Below are 14,399 nucleotides of genomic sequence, written 5' to 3'. Positions count from 1 at the left end.
CACTCTTGCAATTATTCATGTTCAGACCTTGCGTGGAGTTTGAGGACCCCGTACCAGTGTGGTGAGTTTGAAGGGGATGCATTGATGAATGGCTGCTGTATGGTTTAGTCTGAAAAAATCAGGACTGTTACTGCAGGAGAGTTGAGAACAACTGGTTAAAATCATTAGGAATGAGTGCAATTTAGGAAGTTGCCCAAATCTTTGTATACAGAGAAGCATTCTAAATACATAATTGAGACTTGACTATAACCACTTGTTTTCCCAGTAAGCAGTAAGACTTTGAGTTCCTTTTCCTCAGCATGCCATGAGAAACTCCCATCAGTGAGATGAGGCCATTCAACTAATGACTCTGACTGGCAAGAAGGGGTCAAAGCAAGAGGAGCATTTTGGTTGTGATCAGTGGCTTGACAGGATTTTAGCCGTGTGTCAAGAAAACACCTTTGGTTGTGGGGACCTGATTTATTTGCGTCATCTTAAACTAAAGGCTCTGTGTTTTACGCAAGGTTAACCGTGCTGCTGCTGCATGTAGGCAGCAGAATGGAAAAAAGCTTACTGTCACAAGTCAAGTCAAAGCCAATAATGAAATCCTTTTTCTGAGAGAGATCCCACTATAATTCATTTCCCTTGCCGCCTTTTTTTTTTTTTGTTTTTTAATAAAGAAAGGATACTACTCACAATACACGCTATTATGCAGTCATGAATTTATCACTTCCCTTGAATAGTGTGGTTTTTGTGGAAGTTAATATCATAATGAAACAACTTATTTTCCTTCTTGTTGCTTAAATTAAATGTAATTTCAGAATCTTCCTTGCACATTCTTAAGAGATATAATCTACCTTTTCATGTAGTGACATTTATTTTCCCAAAAAGATAGTACACCCCATGTGGTACTACTTTTTAAAAATCTCATTCTATGCCATTTTCAAGACTGAAAAGAATCAGCTATCCTGCTAGTGCAAAGCGATGCAACGTTGAAGCTGCTAGTGGTAGACTTAGGAATAGAAGCTGAACGTTTAACCCCAGTTGATTATGTTAAGTTTCCAAGGATACTGCATTTCAAAATGCATGTCAAGATAGAACTAGATAAAGGACTAAAGACATTTGCGTTTGGAGTTTCCCCTCCAACGAGGGTCACTGACCTGCAGATTGGACCCTTCCAAGGAGTCAGGTTTCTCCAGTCTTCTTGCTCTTCGACGCAGCAGCAGGAGTACGATCGCTTGAGATTTCTGAAGAGCTCAGCTTGAGGAGTCTGTAATTCAAACACATGGAAGATTGGCATAACCTGTAGGTTGTCCTGTTATCCCCCATTCTCAGCCGAGGTATTTTTGGGCAGTCTCTGGCTAGTAGCAGTGTCAGTCTGCCTCTTTTATACCTCCCAGGAGCTTCCAGGCACCTTCACTTTTTTGTGGACAGAAAGAGGGAAGTTTTTCTGATAAGATCTGGCAGGTGGTCTTTGCATAAGCCTCAGTCCAGCTTCTTCTGGCACTTGTGAAAAACCCAAGTGTAAAAATCCCAGATTTGTGCCTATCATAGCTGTAGAGCAAGAAAAGACGTACATAATGGCAGCACCTTGTTTTAAGATAACAGCTTAGCGCTGACGGGGACTGTACAGAAAAAGCAAACTTTAAGTACACTGTTCTATAGCTTGAATGCATTGTCTGCTCCTTTAAGCTGTGACTGAATTCCTGAATTGTTTTGGGATTTTATTTAACAGGCAGGAGCTGGAATAGATGTTTCAACGCTTGGCTTATTGCATATTTCTGTCCATAAAAAGACTCTTACGTTGTTGCTGCTGGGGCAGTGGAAGATGTTTTTGCTGATAAAAAAAGGAGCAGGAGAAGGCCTTTCTGATAGGAAACATACCAACTGACTTCAGTCTTACCTGCATCAGTCTCATTTGTTGAGATAAAGGATCAAACAAAACCAGTTAGTACTAGTGATTTGATAGCTCCTGAGGGCTTTTAGAGGCTTGAATATCGTTTACAGCATTCTGAGAAGCACTGAATCTAACTGGAGTTTTATTTAGCTGTCAAGGCATTTGAAACTCCCCTTCTCTCTTCTCTAATAAGCACATTAAATGTATTTGTTGGAAGGAGCGTGAGAATGATACCCTGCCAGCATCCCTGTTTTATCGCAGAGCGTGGATGAAAGTATCCATAGGTAGGGTTTTTGGTGATGGTGTTGTGTTCTGTTTTTTGTGTGTGTGCGTGCTTTTTTTTTAAATGCACGTGTGGTGGCTACATTAATGTGATCTTTTGGTATGCTGTAATTATAACTCAATTTTCTTTGAGGGGGTTTTGACTGATAGTGCCAATTAATTCTCATTGCATTATGAAATTGATAAGCAGATCTAATTGAACATGAAATAGTCACAGTTTTCCTTTTTATTTGCAATTATAAATCCATTTCAGTTTGCAAGTTAGCTAGAGAATGCAGGCTCAAAGAGACACTCTGTCATAAAAGGGAAAGCTAATTTCAAACCAGATGAAAATGAAATGCCCATGTCACAAACATGCAGACGTATTGCTTAAAGCGTGGTATCAAAGGTGCAGTTGTGAAACCCTCCATGAACATTGTTGAACACTTATTTAGAAGAAAATACACTGTTTACAGAAATGGTAGCGACCCAGCAATTAAACCCTCAAGCAAAACTACAACACAAAACCATTCAGTAGGAATGATGGGAGGAGCTGCTCAAAGCCTCTAATACCTTTGTCTCTTTGTCTCTGTGGGACTCAGCTGCAAAATTTTTTGGCTGCTACGTTGTTATACTTCTATCAAATTCCAGGAGAACTGAGCACTTAATCTTCATGTGTCAATGGAAAAAAAAAGTGATGAGCTTCATCATAGACTATCTGTTAGAACCTGCTTCTGCCATTGTTGGAAGCCTAAGCAATTACTCCAATTTATTTTCTTTAGACTGATACACAAAATGTGTTTAATTGTGGCCAGGGATTAACAGTCAAGGCAGTTGAGATTAGCATTTAGAGAAAACCTAGGTCAGATGTTGAAAAGCTTGCATTGTGTTTTGACTGCCTTCTTAGTTCAGATAAAATCACAGTGAAGTGAGTAAGGATTTAAGCATCACCATGCTGTGTTGTGTTTCTGTTGAATAACATCAACTAATGATTCAAAGCTCTGTGCAGACTTCTGTGAAGAGGCAACTGTTTTGTGAAGTTTTCAGCTCTTCTGGCATTGCTAATATCTAACTTTACAAAGCAGTAACTAAACAGCGTTGTCAGGGTAAATAAATCTAAGCAGAAGTCTAGAGCTTAAAAGAAAAATGCTGAAGGCAAGTTATTATGCTATCAGGAACAGTACTGATGTAGTTTGGCTGATAGTTACACGGAGCGTGGCCTCGTGAGTAAGCCATAGCAGTGTGAGCTGCAAGGGTTTGGAAGTGCACAATTTGTATCACCACGTGACAGTTCAGCACTACAGAAGAAAACGAAACCCATTCTTCTTTGCCTTCGTTTCCTATATAGGATTTATGCTGTTGTTGTTTTTTTGTTTTTTTTTTCTTCTTCCCCATTTGCTAAAGAACCATTTGGGAATGTATCATTTACGTTGTTAGATCTGAGTCTATCTGTCATAACCAAGATAGCACATTCCTACCTGGCTTCAGGGGGACTGTTGGTGAGGCTGCACATCTCTTCATACAGGGGTGCTGGGCTGTAAGCAAGCAGTCTGTAAGCAGGCTAACTCAAGAGTGCCTCGCTTGCATCTGACCAGATATGGTCCTGAACCAGCACTTTGATCATGAGAAACTGTGGAGACTTTTTGCTTATTAAATAGCTCAGTCAGACTCACAATTTGGCTAAGGGGTCAGTTTTTGCAAGGTGACTAGAGACTGTGGGGCTGACAGCCTTGAGAAAGTTGGATAGTATCTCAGGCGTCAGGTAAACTCTTCTTTGTAACGCAAAAAACCAGTACTGGACACCCTGTCGAGGAGGGGTGCAGAAGATGTTTGTATTCATAGAGGCAGGAAATGTGGCCGTTCTGAACACTGCTCATTTTAGCTGTTTGATCACTTATGAAACGATGAATGGAGGAGTAATGAGAAGCAGCAATTACTTTAAGGAGCTGGGAGCCAAGATGCTGCTACCACCTGAATCAAACACAGAGTCTTTAGACAAGACAGTATCTTTCGTAAGGCTGACATTTCTGTAATGCTCCCATAACATTCTGCTGTAAATCAGTATGATGTTTTATTTCCAATTTTGCCTGCAATTTTTTTTCATGGTTTGCCTACTTTCATGGCATGTTTCTGTGTCTGTGGTTTGCATAACCTAGCCAATCTGAATTGCTTTTGTGTGCCATGTTCTGAAAAACAAATCCTATCAAAGATCCCTGCTTCCCCTTTCGCTTAAGCAAACACAAGTCCTGCTGATTTATGAGTGAAACTTGTCCGGTTGTCTCTGCAGGCAGAATTGGACAAGGCTTGTGCCTTCAAAAGTTACATTAATGGAACTTGCTTTAGTAACATTATTAGAGTGTGTGACAGTTCTAAGTAGACTTAAACACATTTTTATACTGAAGTGAGTTGGCAGCACTCAATACAGGAAGTTAAAATATATTTTGTACTTAGGAAACCTTGCAGAAAATTATCAGATAAGACTACAGGAACTGATACATGCAGAACTTAAGAGGAAGTAGTCAGTTTAAAAAAGTTCAGTCCAGAATTGTTTTGTCTTTACTTGTCACAAAATTTCTTAAGAATTCCACCTGAGAAGGATTACAAATAGAATCATTAAGCTCTCTTTTTTCTTGCTCATTTTGTAGGTGCTCAATTCTGAATTGTTCATTTTATGTGGGAAAACCACCCTTAAACATAGTGGACAAAAAAAAAATTCATGGAGACACGCAAGCTGAGCCGTTGCATCACCTAAAATATTTTTAACTGAAGCTAGATTGTCTCCAAGTGGGCTGAGCCCTTCAGGGAAAAACCCTCATCCTTAGCATAAACTTTTAAGTTTGTCCAAGAAAAGCTGTGCATTCACAGATACTACTGCAACAAAAAGACTCTGTAAGTCCTGAATGTCAGTATGGACAGCCCTCCTACAGCTGTACCATGACTACTGCGTTCAGCTCGGCAGATCTCACTGCAGGAATGGTATTAAGAAACCCTGGAAGAAGGTTAGCTAACAGTATAACTGTGAGGGGAGAGGGACAGCATGGCAGGAAGGAATGATTCTTGGAAGAACAGAGCAATACATACATCAGAGGTTCTTTTCTTAGGTGGAACTTTTTTTGTGAAAATGCTGGCACTGAAATGAGTAGCACCACTTGCTACGTGGTACCTTACCCCACATGATGAGATTTCTCAACATCTACTCAAGTATCCATTCCTAGGTGAAAGGGTAACCTGCAGGAGAGGAAACCTTAGTGTTTGTAGGATGTAAACTCCAGGGCTGAAGTGGAGTTAACTTAGAACCATCAAATCAGTGTTCCTAGGAAGAGTAAAATTGAACAAAGGTTTAAATGCATCGAGGGTCCTTAAAAAGCAAAATAATATTCGTAACATACCCAGTGGCAGACTCTTGCTAAAGCAGTATAAGCAGGTAGTGCTATAAAAAACTCACTGCCTAATTGTAAAAATTCTTTGCAGTAATACTCTTGTCGATGATAGAGGAAAATCTGCTCCGCTTGTAAAGAACAGTTGGCAAAATCCCTTTAGCTTTCAGATTCATTTGAGCAACAGTGAAGGATATCTATTGAATATCCAGAGGGGTTCCATGTCAGTTAAATGGTTCCCCTATCAATCACTGTGCATGAGAATGCATTCCTACCTTTTAAGTTACATGGGTTGGTGACAACCAGATCAGCAGGGCCCAAAGGGAACCACTGTGCAAAATGTCCGTGGCATTGGCACACTCAATAGCTCTCAGTGCTTGACTAGTCACTTATCATCTTCAATGTGGTGACATTCAGCGCCATTGTCACTTGTACCCCAGTGCCTCAGCAGAGAAAGGGGCCACGCAGGCTGTTGACAAGAGTTGGTGAAAATCAGACCTGTACCTGTGTGCCCTACAGTCTAACAAAAAAAAAGTCAGCAGGGGAAGAGAGGCACAGGGAGACAGGCACAGGGAGAAAGGTAAGCGGCCCACGTTGGACAGTGAGTCGGTGCCGGAGGGGCGAAAAGAATGAAGTCTAGTGAGTGATAGTCAGTTATGTTGAGGTAGGCAAAAGCTGCTTCATGCGAAGAACAATTTTAGCCTTTATGTTTTTTAAAACTTATTGCAATGACTTTACAAAAATGTGCCCCAGCCTCTTTCTGTCAGTCTGATGCCTTCTGCTGTAGATATGCTATCAGCAGCACTTCCTTGGCCTGACCTGGCTTTTGCACTGAGGTGATAGTGAATTATTAAACTTGTATGAGTCAATCAACATCTCCCACTGTTACCTGCTTAAGGCAACAAGACAGGTCAGCAGAGTTCATATTTATGGAGAATGGGAAACTTAATAACTGCAACCGTTAGTGCTCCAAGGTTCGATGTTCTGGTAAATACGCGGTATCTCTAATGTGAATGTTTACTGAGCCTCTTCTGTCTCAACTGCTTGTGTCTCAGTGGCCAAGTTATAGTAATCAGGGACTACCTTATTTTAGAGTAGTCGATACTAATGCCCTGAGCCAGCTCAGCTCACTAGAGCTGAAATTCCTCCCTAGTCTACCTTGCTTAGAGTACACTGAGTCTGCTCCCTGCTTTTTCCTTAAACTGTGACCCTCAACTGCAGATGAGGGGAGGAGGGTCAGCCAATTGACTGCATGCTGTTAAGATTTTTCAAAAGCAAAATCAGCTTAAACAGTTCATTATCAATTATACATCAACTTAATTGGATCATTTCCTGTAGGAACAAAATATGCTCAGTTTATGCACTGGGAATCCAGGAAGCGAACTATTAAACATTTAAGGGGGGGGGGGGCAGAAATGCAACAAGTTATCATTAAAAGAATTATTCTGATTAAATCGGTCATCTTCTTTAATCCCCTTGGATGGTCTACTACTCAAGCTGCACTGGGTGCAAGGTTTAGAACTAACATTGGGCTATGTTTTCCATGCAATTGAGACTGAGTAGATAGTTTTGGGAATTACTGCATGTAGTTGTTAGAAGGAATCAATGGCCTGGAATAGAACGCTTTCTGCTCTACCCTTCACTGCTGTGCAGCCCTTAATTTGACATTCTCTGACATATTACAAACCATATAATGTTCTTCTGGAGAACAGAGAGCTTGATAAGCCAGCAGCATAACTGACATGGTTCCAGTTTGTGTGAGCATGCATGTGCCTTGTGATTTGGATTTGACTTGTCATCTCTCCCTGTGTGGCTATCAGTTCTGTTACATAAGGGATGCTGTAAAACTTGCTTAAGATGAAGCACAAGTCCAAATGAAATATAGTGTTTCCTTAGTGGTAAGTTGATTTGAGCCAGATTTTCCCGACTAATTAAAAAATACAATAAAATAGCCCAAACAACTTTTTTCCTGCTATGGAAAGTAACAGTTTGTCTTGATTCTTATTTACACTACTTGATAAGTAATGGGTTTAGGGTTGGTTTTAGTAATTTGGGGCTAAAGGTTCTGATGCTGTTAAAATACACATCTCTTAGGACCCACAGTTTTGTCATCTACATTTGGTTTGCTCAGTGACTGCAAATGAGGTGCTGCTTAGACGTTGTGTAATTAGAATATTCTCACTAACCTGACACTGCACCAGGCTTCTCTCTGATGGTTATTTTATGCAAGACCATATGGCCCAGGGATTTTTTTCATTTAGACAGGGGACAGGATGGCAACCCCCCCCCCCCCCCCCCTTACCCTTGCTCTTTGTCTACAGCTTTGCTGAGCAGTGTCAGGAAGTAGGCTGAAATTGGCAGTGAGTTGTAGTTAAGAGCACAGATGTTTGGCAGCAGATAGAGCACAGATAGTTTGGCATTAGGTATTAACTGCTGTAGTTCCTTTGCCTTGGCTTTGTTGGAGAGAAGCATCAAAATGGTGTTTCCTGTGAAAGCAGGTGTTTCATTCCAAGTTATCTTGAATTGATTGTCTTCCATCTAGTGTGAGGTGGCCCTGTTGCCTCATTGCTTACCGCACAGATGAGCGCTGGGAAAAAAATGGGAAGTCACAGGGCTTGCTTTAACACAGTAGGGACACATGATGCGGGACTGAGCCATAGATATAATATGGAATTTCATTTTGCATATGGATCCCATGTTTTGGAGCTGGTTTTTTAATAATACTCTTTTTTCACTAAGTTCATATTACAATGACATGGACCTTGTGACACAAACTGAAAGAAAAGAAAATTTCACTTCGGAAACAAGTCATTAACTTCGGGCAGTTTAAACATTAGTTGGTGTGTGGAGAAGCTGGCCTAGAGCCTAAGGTGTGCTGTGAAGGTGCTTCTAACTTAAAGATCCTGAGTATGATTAAGGTTACTCAAGTGTAATCAGTGAAATCAAGGGCTCTACTTAGATTTATTTTCTCTTGTAACCTACTCTAGGTTTTTATCTTTAAAGCCTAACTCCAGCACAGTATAAGGGGGCACAACTCCTATTCAGGTAAAAAAAAGCAGCAACTCATGAAGAAGAGAAACCTGTAATGATACCGGCATAAATACAGCCAAAGTTTTTCACCACCCTGATTTCACACATGTTCACTTCTACATGCTGTAAAGTTGAGTGAATTCAGTATGAAAAATACTGATCTATGGACAGTCAGCATTTCATTCTCTAGAACAAAAATAGCAAATGAGACCATTAAACCAATTAAACACCTCCTGCTTCACTTCCATTTCCTTTTTAGTGCCTCAGCAAGAGTGGAAAATAAAAAGTTTTAAGTTACAAGAAAAAAAAAAAAGCTGCCAATAGTACTTCTGAATGACTCATAGAAAAATAAAAACACATGGAAACATGGGTTAAGCCCAGTCCTAATTCAGCCAATCAGCACAAATGAAGCAAAATGATTCTAGGATGTAAAGTAAGCACCTGTGTAAACTCAGTTTTGATAGGTTCTGCTTGACTCACTCCAGCCAGAGAGACTGCTAGCCCAACTTAGCTCGAAATGACTAAACCAAACAATAGCACAAAACAGTTTTCGTGACGCGTTCTTCAGAGGAGCTTTGCAGCTCCGAACTGGGATGAAGCTCAAGAAGATACTAACTTACCAGAGAAGAGACTAACTCAAGAGCCCTGTTCGACAAGCTCAGGTTCACACAGCTCCAACCCAGAGTTTCCAGATTCCATTTATGCATGCTCCTATGCCTACCACTTAAATAGCTGCTCCCCAAGCCCCAGTTGTACAGGTGCATGGCATTCCCTGATCAGTTCTTAGTGGGAGCCAAAAGGTGTAGGCAATCCCTAATCAGGAAACAGCCCGCAGAACTCGAGTATTACAGCTGACAGTCAAAAGAGCCTTTGTCTATGTGCACAGATCCAACTGAGACTAGTAATGCTAAAGGTAGTTTTGAGTGCTTCTAAGTTATCAGAGCCCTCTCAGATGCTGTTTTGTGAGTTAGCTGTAGTGCGTGCCGTCTTCCCTTTCTGCTACCCTTCTTTCAGTACATTTTATTGAATTAAGTATCTGTATTTAGCAGTAGCAATTACAAGGTTGTAGGTTTTCCACTGCATCTTGATTGCAGGTGGAAGTAAAGGGGATGCAGCTCTTGGCGATGCAGGTTTCATGGTTAACTAAGAGACACGCTTGGCACAGTGAGGAAAAGCACATCCTCTTTGCATGTTACACAATGTACATAGCTTCTCCAGTTTTAATTATGTTTGCAGTTTACCGTATTTCCTAGATCTGCTTTCCTCATGGTTGGTTATCTTTTGCTCACTAGGTGTTGTGTTTACAACATCACTAGAGAAAATGATGAATGCCACATTTGGAAGGGAGTGAGGAAGGAAAAGAAGGCGGAAGTCTCCACAGAAAAGCCACTGTCTTGGGTTTGCTGTTAGACTAGCATTTAAGTTTTTTTTTGTTTTTTAGTGTTGTTTTGCTATCTTTCTGAATTGTGCAGCGCACATTTTGCAGTGAGTGTACGCGTGACTGGCTGGCGGAGTATCAATAGGCAGTGCTTCAGTTGCAAGCTCAGAGTGCAATGAGCAGGAGCTAATACTGCTGTAAATATATTTTTGCACAGGGACCGTGGAGGTGATTATATTGCACTGTCAGCATGTTTTGCACATCTTGCCATACCTGAGTACAGCAAAGAAGATTGTTTGTTGAAGGCAAACATTTTTTTCCTCTTTAAAACTTGGTTCTGGAAGTAGCAAGTTAGATGCATTTGTTTGATTACAGTACATACACCTTTGTTCACGGAACCATATTGTCTTCCCCTGTAAAGAGTCAAGCCAGCCTGGTTTGGGATTGGCTTCCAGTGAGCAACGATGTAAACAGAGGTGCATGTTTGGAATGGAACTGTAGGGAGCAAAGGCCACCAGTGACTCTGGAAATCCTTAGTTGTTCCAAAATATTAACACGCCAAGTCTGATCAAAATGTGTCAAGGAGCTTTCTTTTTCCAGCAGTTCGCGGTTATACTAATCTTTAGCAGGAAGCCAACACCTTGCACATCCATATATCATTTTCTAGTTTCAGAACAGTAGACTTAAAAATTTTTATGGCGGTTCAATAAAGAATCCAGCTGCGCTGACGACCTGCCCAAAATCCTGAACTCTGCGTGTAGTTCCAGGGAGGAACAGATGCCATGCAAGTCATGATTTATGGTGCTGACTGCTGCCAAAAACTTTTGAACTGCATACCGGGGCTAAGCAAAATCGAATGGTGCTGTGAAATAAATTGACACTTAGCGTATTTTGTTAATTGTTCACGTACAGTTGGGTTGCTTGTGGCTCGTTAGTACTGCATTGTTCTCACAATTTCTTGGAACATGAAATTCATTAAAGTGCTGGAAGGGAAAGTTGTTGTTTTAGCCTGCATGTAACACTGTACCGCATGGTACAGCTCTGTTCCACAGTATGTTCTGAGTGTATGGTAGTCAAAATACTTAAAAAGCTGCAGGAGCCACACTGCTTTACTGTTTAAATTCTGAGAACTTCTAAGAGACAGTAGCAAGGGTGAAAAGTGAGTCACAGCAGAGCTAGGCCCAGTCTGTGACAAGTCAAAGAGGTACTGGAAGATGCAGAAGGCACATTTTCTATTGGAAGAAGTGTTCGCATAAAGCAGGGGTGAGATCTATGACAAGGCAAAATTTATGAACAGAGGTGGAGTTTTCAAAGACTGTAAGCACTAGTGAGCCTTATGTCATCTTGTTGTTTGGCTGTCTTTTTGCAATTTATTGCAGGGACATCTGCCTTTTCTATGCTAATGGAATTATTTGCATAGGTATATGGTTTGTGCAGCTTAAATCTAACAAAACACGATTCTGTTTTTCAATTCAGACCCGTACAGGTCAGAAACTGACAATGTTTCTGTAAAACATCTCTAATTGAATTAAATGTTTTATTGACAATAAAAATGCTAAACCTCTTATTTAGGAAGCAGGCTGTGAAGTTTGTGTGAGCCTTCGGTAACCTTCTACTGGGAAGTGCATAGAAATCCATGCCACTGATAAGGATTGATATGGATTTTAAGTACTGATTAACAATCATGTTGTTCAGAAAAAAATTCACTAGGTGAAAAGTGGTCCCAAACTTTATCAACTTTATAAAGTGGATGGACTTTGTACAACTTTTTTAAGAAAAATTTACATGTGTACTTCTTTGTGCCTGGGGAGGATTAAACTTATATTGAACACAAAACTGTCAGTAGGTTGTTAGCCTCTGAAATAGCTCGAGAGATGGAGATAGGTGACAATCAGACAATGTAGGACTTAAAGAGAAAATTTGGATGCTAGTTAGCTGGTTCAGGAGCTAAACGTTTCTGGTTCTGGTTGCTGCATGCTTTGCAGATAAGGAATGCGATAGCTGGCTCACAGACAGAACTGGGCAGTCCAGCAGCTGATTTACGAGTGACCTATTCAGAAAAGAAAAGCTTGTTTGGCCAAATAGAATCCAAGCTTATGTTAGTGAGTTTACATCAAGGGTGAATTTGCTTTTGAGTGCCCATGGCGTAACTCAGATACCTTTGTTCTGATAACTTCTGCTCTCAGAAGTATTCTGAAATGTTTAACTTGCATTACTGAGAAATGCTATGGAAACTGTACAGTATGCATTCACTTAATAGCCATAAGATGCGAGTTCACTAAAAGCCTTAGATGCTCCTCTGCCTTCAGCCAACCCTCAGAAGCCGTGCTGGGTGGTGTTTCCAGTGCTGAGCATAAGCTGCGTTCATGCCACTTGTTATTGAGGTAGCTGTTGTAGTAACTCTTCATAGAAAACAGCATAACAACATTTTTTTTCATCTTGGATGCTCAGCGGCTGCTGCTGCTGCAATATGGCAGTGATGCAACACATCCTGTATATAGAGGAGCCACAGAATAGGGTTCCCTCAGCAGTATGTTGTTCTGTTGTTGTTGAACAAGAGGATGTTTCGGGCCTGAATTTCACGTCTCATTTTCTTCAAGTACAAGAGACTGACTACCTTGGAAGAGCAGAACTCTGCCACCTTCCCTTTTCCAGCAGCCACACATGCTTCCTAACAAGCGTTAAAATGGCAAGCTCAGAGCCACATTTTTGATGTGATCCTCTGCACTTTGATTAGCATCTGTGTATTTCCAGCTGTAACCAGTTTTCCACATAGGACAGTTCTGTCTCAGACTTGGAAGAACCATTCTGTAGTTCCTCCACACTTCTCCATTTCTGAAGCTGTAAGACAACAGGACACAGGCTGACATGTTTCAACTCTGGTTTTGCACTTTGGTTTGTGGGAAAATGTTGCTTTCTGGGACAGCTAGCATTCAGGGAGGAAAGCCTTTGCAAGCCGAGGAGAAGAGAGCCCTATATTTGGTGTGGAGCTCTGGAAATGAAATGGATGACGTCAGCTCTTTGCATCTCTCCCTGTATGCTGTTCAACTAAGGCAATTGATAGTCTTACTGGATTTTTTTTTTTATTTATGTCAGCATAGTGTTTAACTATCCTATCCAAGGGTGGCCTTATATAGTGATTATTTCAACTTTCCTTGTGGGCATTAGGTTTCTAAATAATGAATTTGCAGTGCCAGATCATTCTCTTTGATTATCCTCAACAGGGAGAGAGGGAGCATAGTACAGATTTTTGTAGAGTTCATTTTGATCTTGCTGACTTTGCGGCCTAGGTTTCCACAGCAAGATAGTTTAAAGTTCATTTTAAATTTTAAGCATGCAAATTATATGCATGCTTTGGTTTCTACATTGCCATAGTTAAATGTGCTTTGTAACACACAAGTGAGATGGCTCCATTAAAAGCTATTAATGTTGAGACTGGTCGGATCCCTCCTCTTGGGCTGCAGAAGAAGCGGCAAGGATACTAGGTTTCAGCTGTCTGTGAAAGCTGCCATGCACTGTGCATAAGTCCAGTGCTTACCCCTTTCAACTGTATGGTAATGCACCAACATCCTGAAAAGGGGAACTTTGAAAATTAACATGCATCTTGGAAAATCCCTCATCAGCTGGCACTGAAAGATCATTCCACAGGGTACTAGGAAGGGTGAAACAGGAACAGCCCTGATATGGAGATATGAAAGCATATTAAGTAATGAACATGGATCATAAGGCAAGATGAGTGAGATGCCTTCACATCATTCCTTCTAAAGAAAAGAGACAAGCCTTTTATTGGAGTGCACCTGGAGGGAACAGCTTGCATGGAAAGAGTGAGAAAAAGATTAAAACAGATAGAAAAGAGCGTGAGCCAGAGCAAGAAAAGGGTAAAGAAAGGCCACAAGTTTCTATACATCCTTTTAAGATGCAAAAATATGTTCTCCTCTCCTACATGTGAAAGAACAAGTGGTGACTGCTGTCTTTGAAAATATTTTCAGGTTTTCTATTGTGACAGCTAAATGCTAGTTACCATAGCCTTGTGAGCCAAACCATTCAAACTGATTGTGCTTGGGACATCTAATGGGATTTGACCCTTTGCAAGAATGCTCTGATTTTTACTTAATTGATGGAAAATTCGGTTCTGCATCTTGTTTCAATGTTGCTTAGACAGAGTGTTGAGAAGAACCCAGAATTTAAAAGGTTGAGCAAAGAGCTATCTATATATGCTTTTAGGTTGGTTCCACCTCATTCCAGTCAATTCTTTACAAGATTTCTTTTATTTCTGCCCCTTAAGGTTACTTGATGATTGTTGTTGAAGGGAAGGAAGATTGTCAGGGACAAGGCAGATTTCTACAACATTATTTTTTTTTTTTTTTTTTTTTTTAAAGCATGGGCTATCAAGAAGCTTTTTGAAGGATGGAAAAGAACTAGGTAAACTTATAAAAACAAGTTTTGGTATTTTCACACATTTTTTTTCCCCTAGTGT

The 14,399-nt window shown here is 40.6% G+C and overlaps 1 protein-coding gene across 2 annotated transcripts in view; it reads left to right on the top strand.

Annotated features, from left to right (window-relative positions):
- The window catches only part of ANTXR2 (ANTXR cell adhesion molecule 2), a 119,447-nt gene that overhangs the window by 14,088 nt on the left and 90,960 nt on the right, over window positions 1-14,399 (top strand). The gene's annotated exons all lie outside the window — the stretch shown is intronic.

The sequence above is a fragment of the Accipiter gentilis genome, chromosome 12, assembly GCF_929443795.1.
Source record: "Accipiter gentilis chromosome 12, bAccGen1.1, whole genome shotgun sequence".
Classification (NCBI taxonomy): Eukaryota; Metazoa; Chordata; class Aves; order Accipitriformes; family Accipitridae; genus Astur; species Astur gentilis.
The sequence above is the reverse complement of the archived record's forward strand: the minus strand, read 5'-3'. Positions and strand labels throughout refer to the sequence as shown.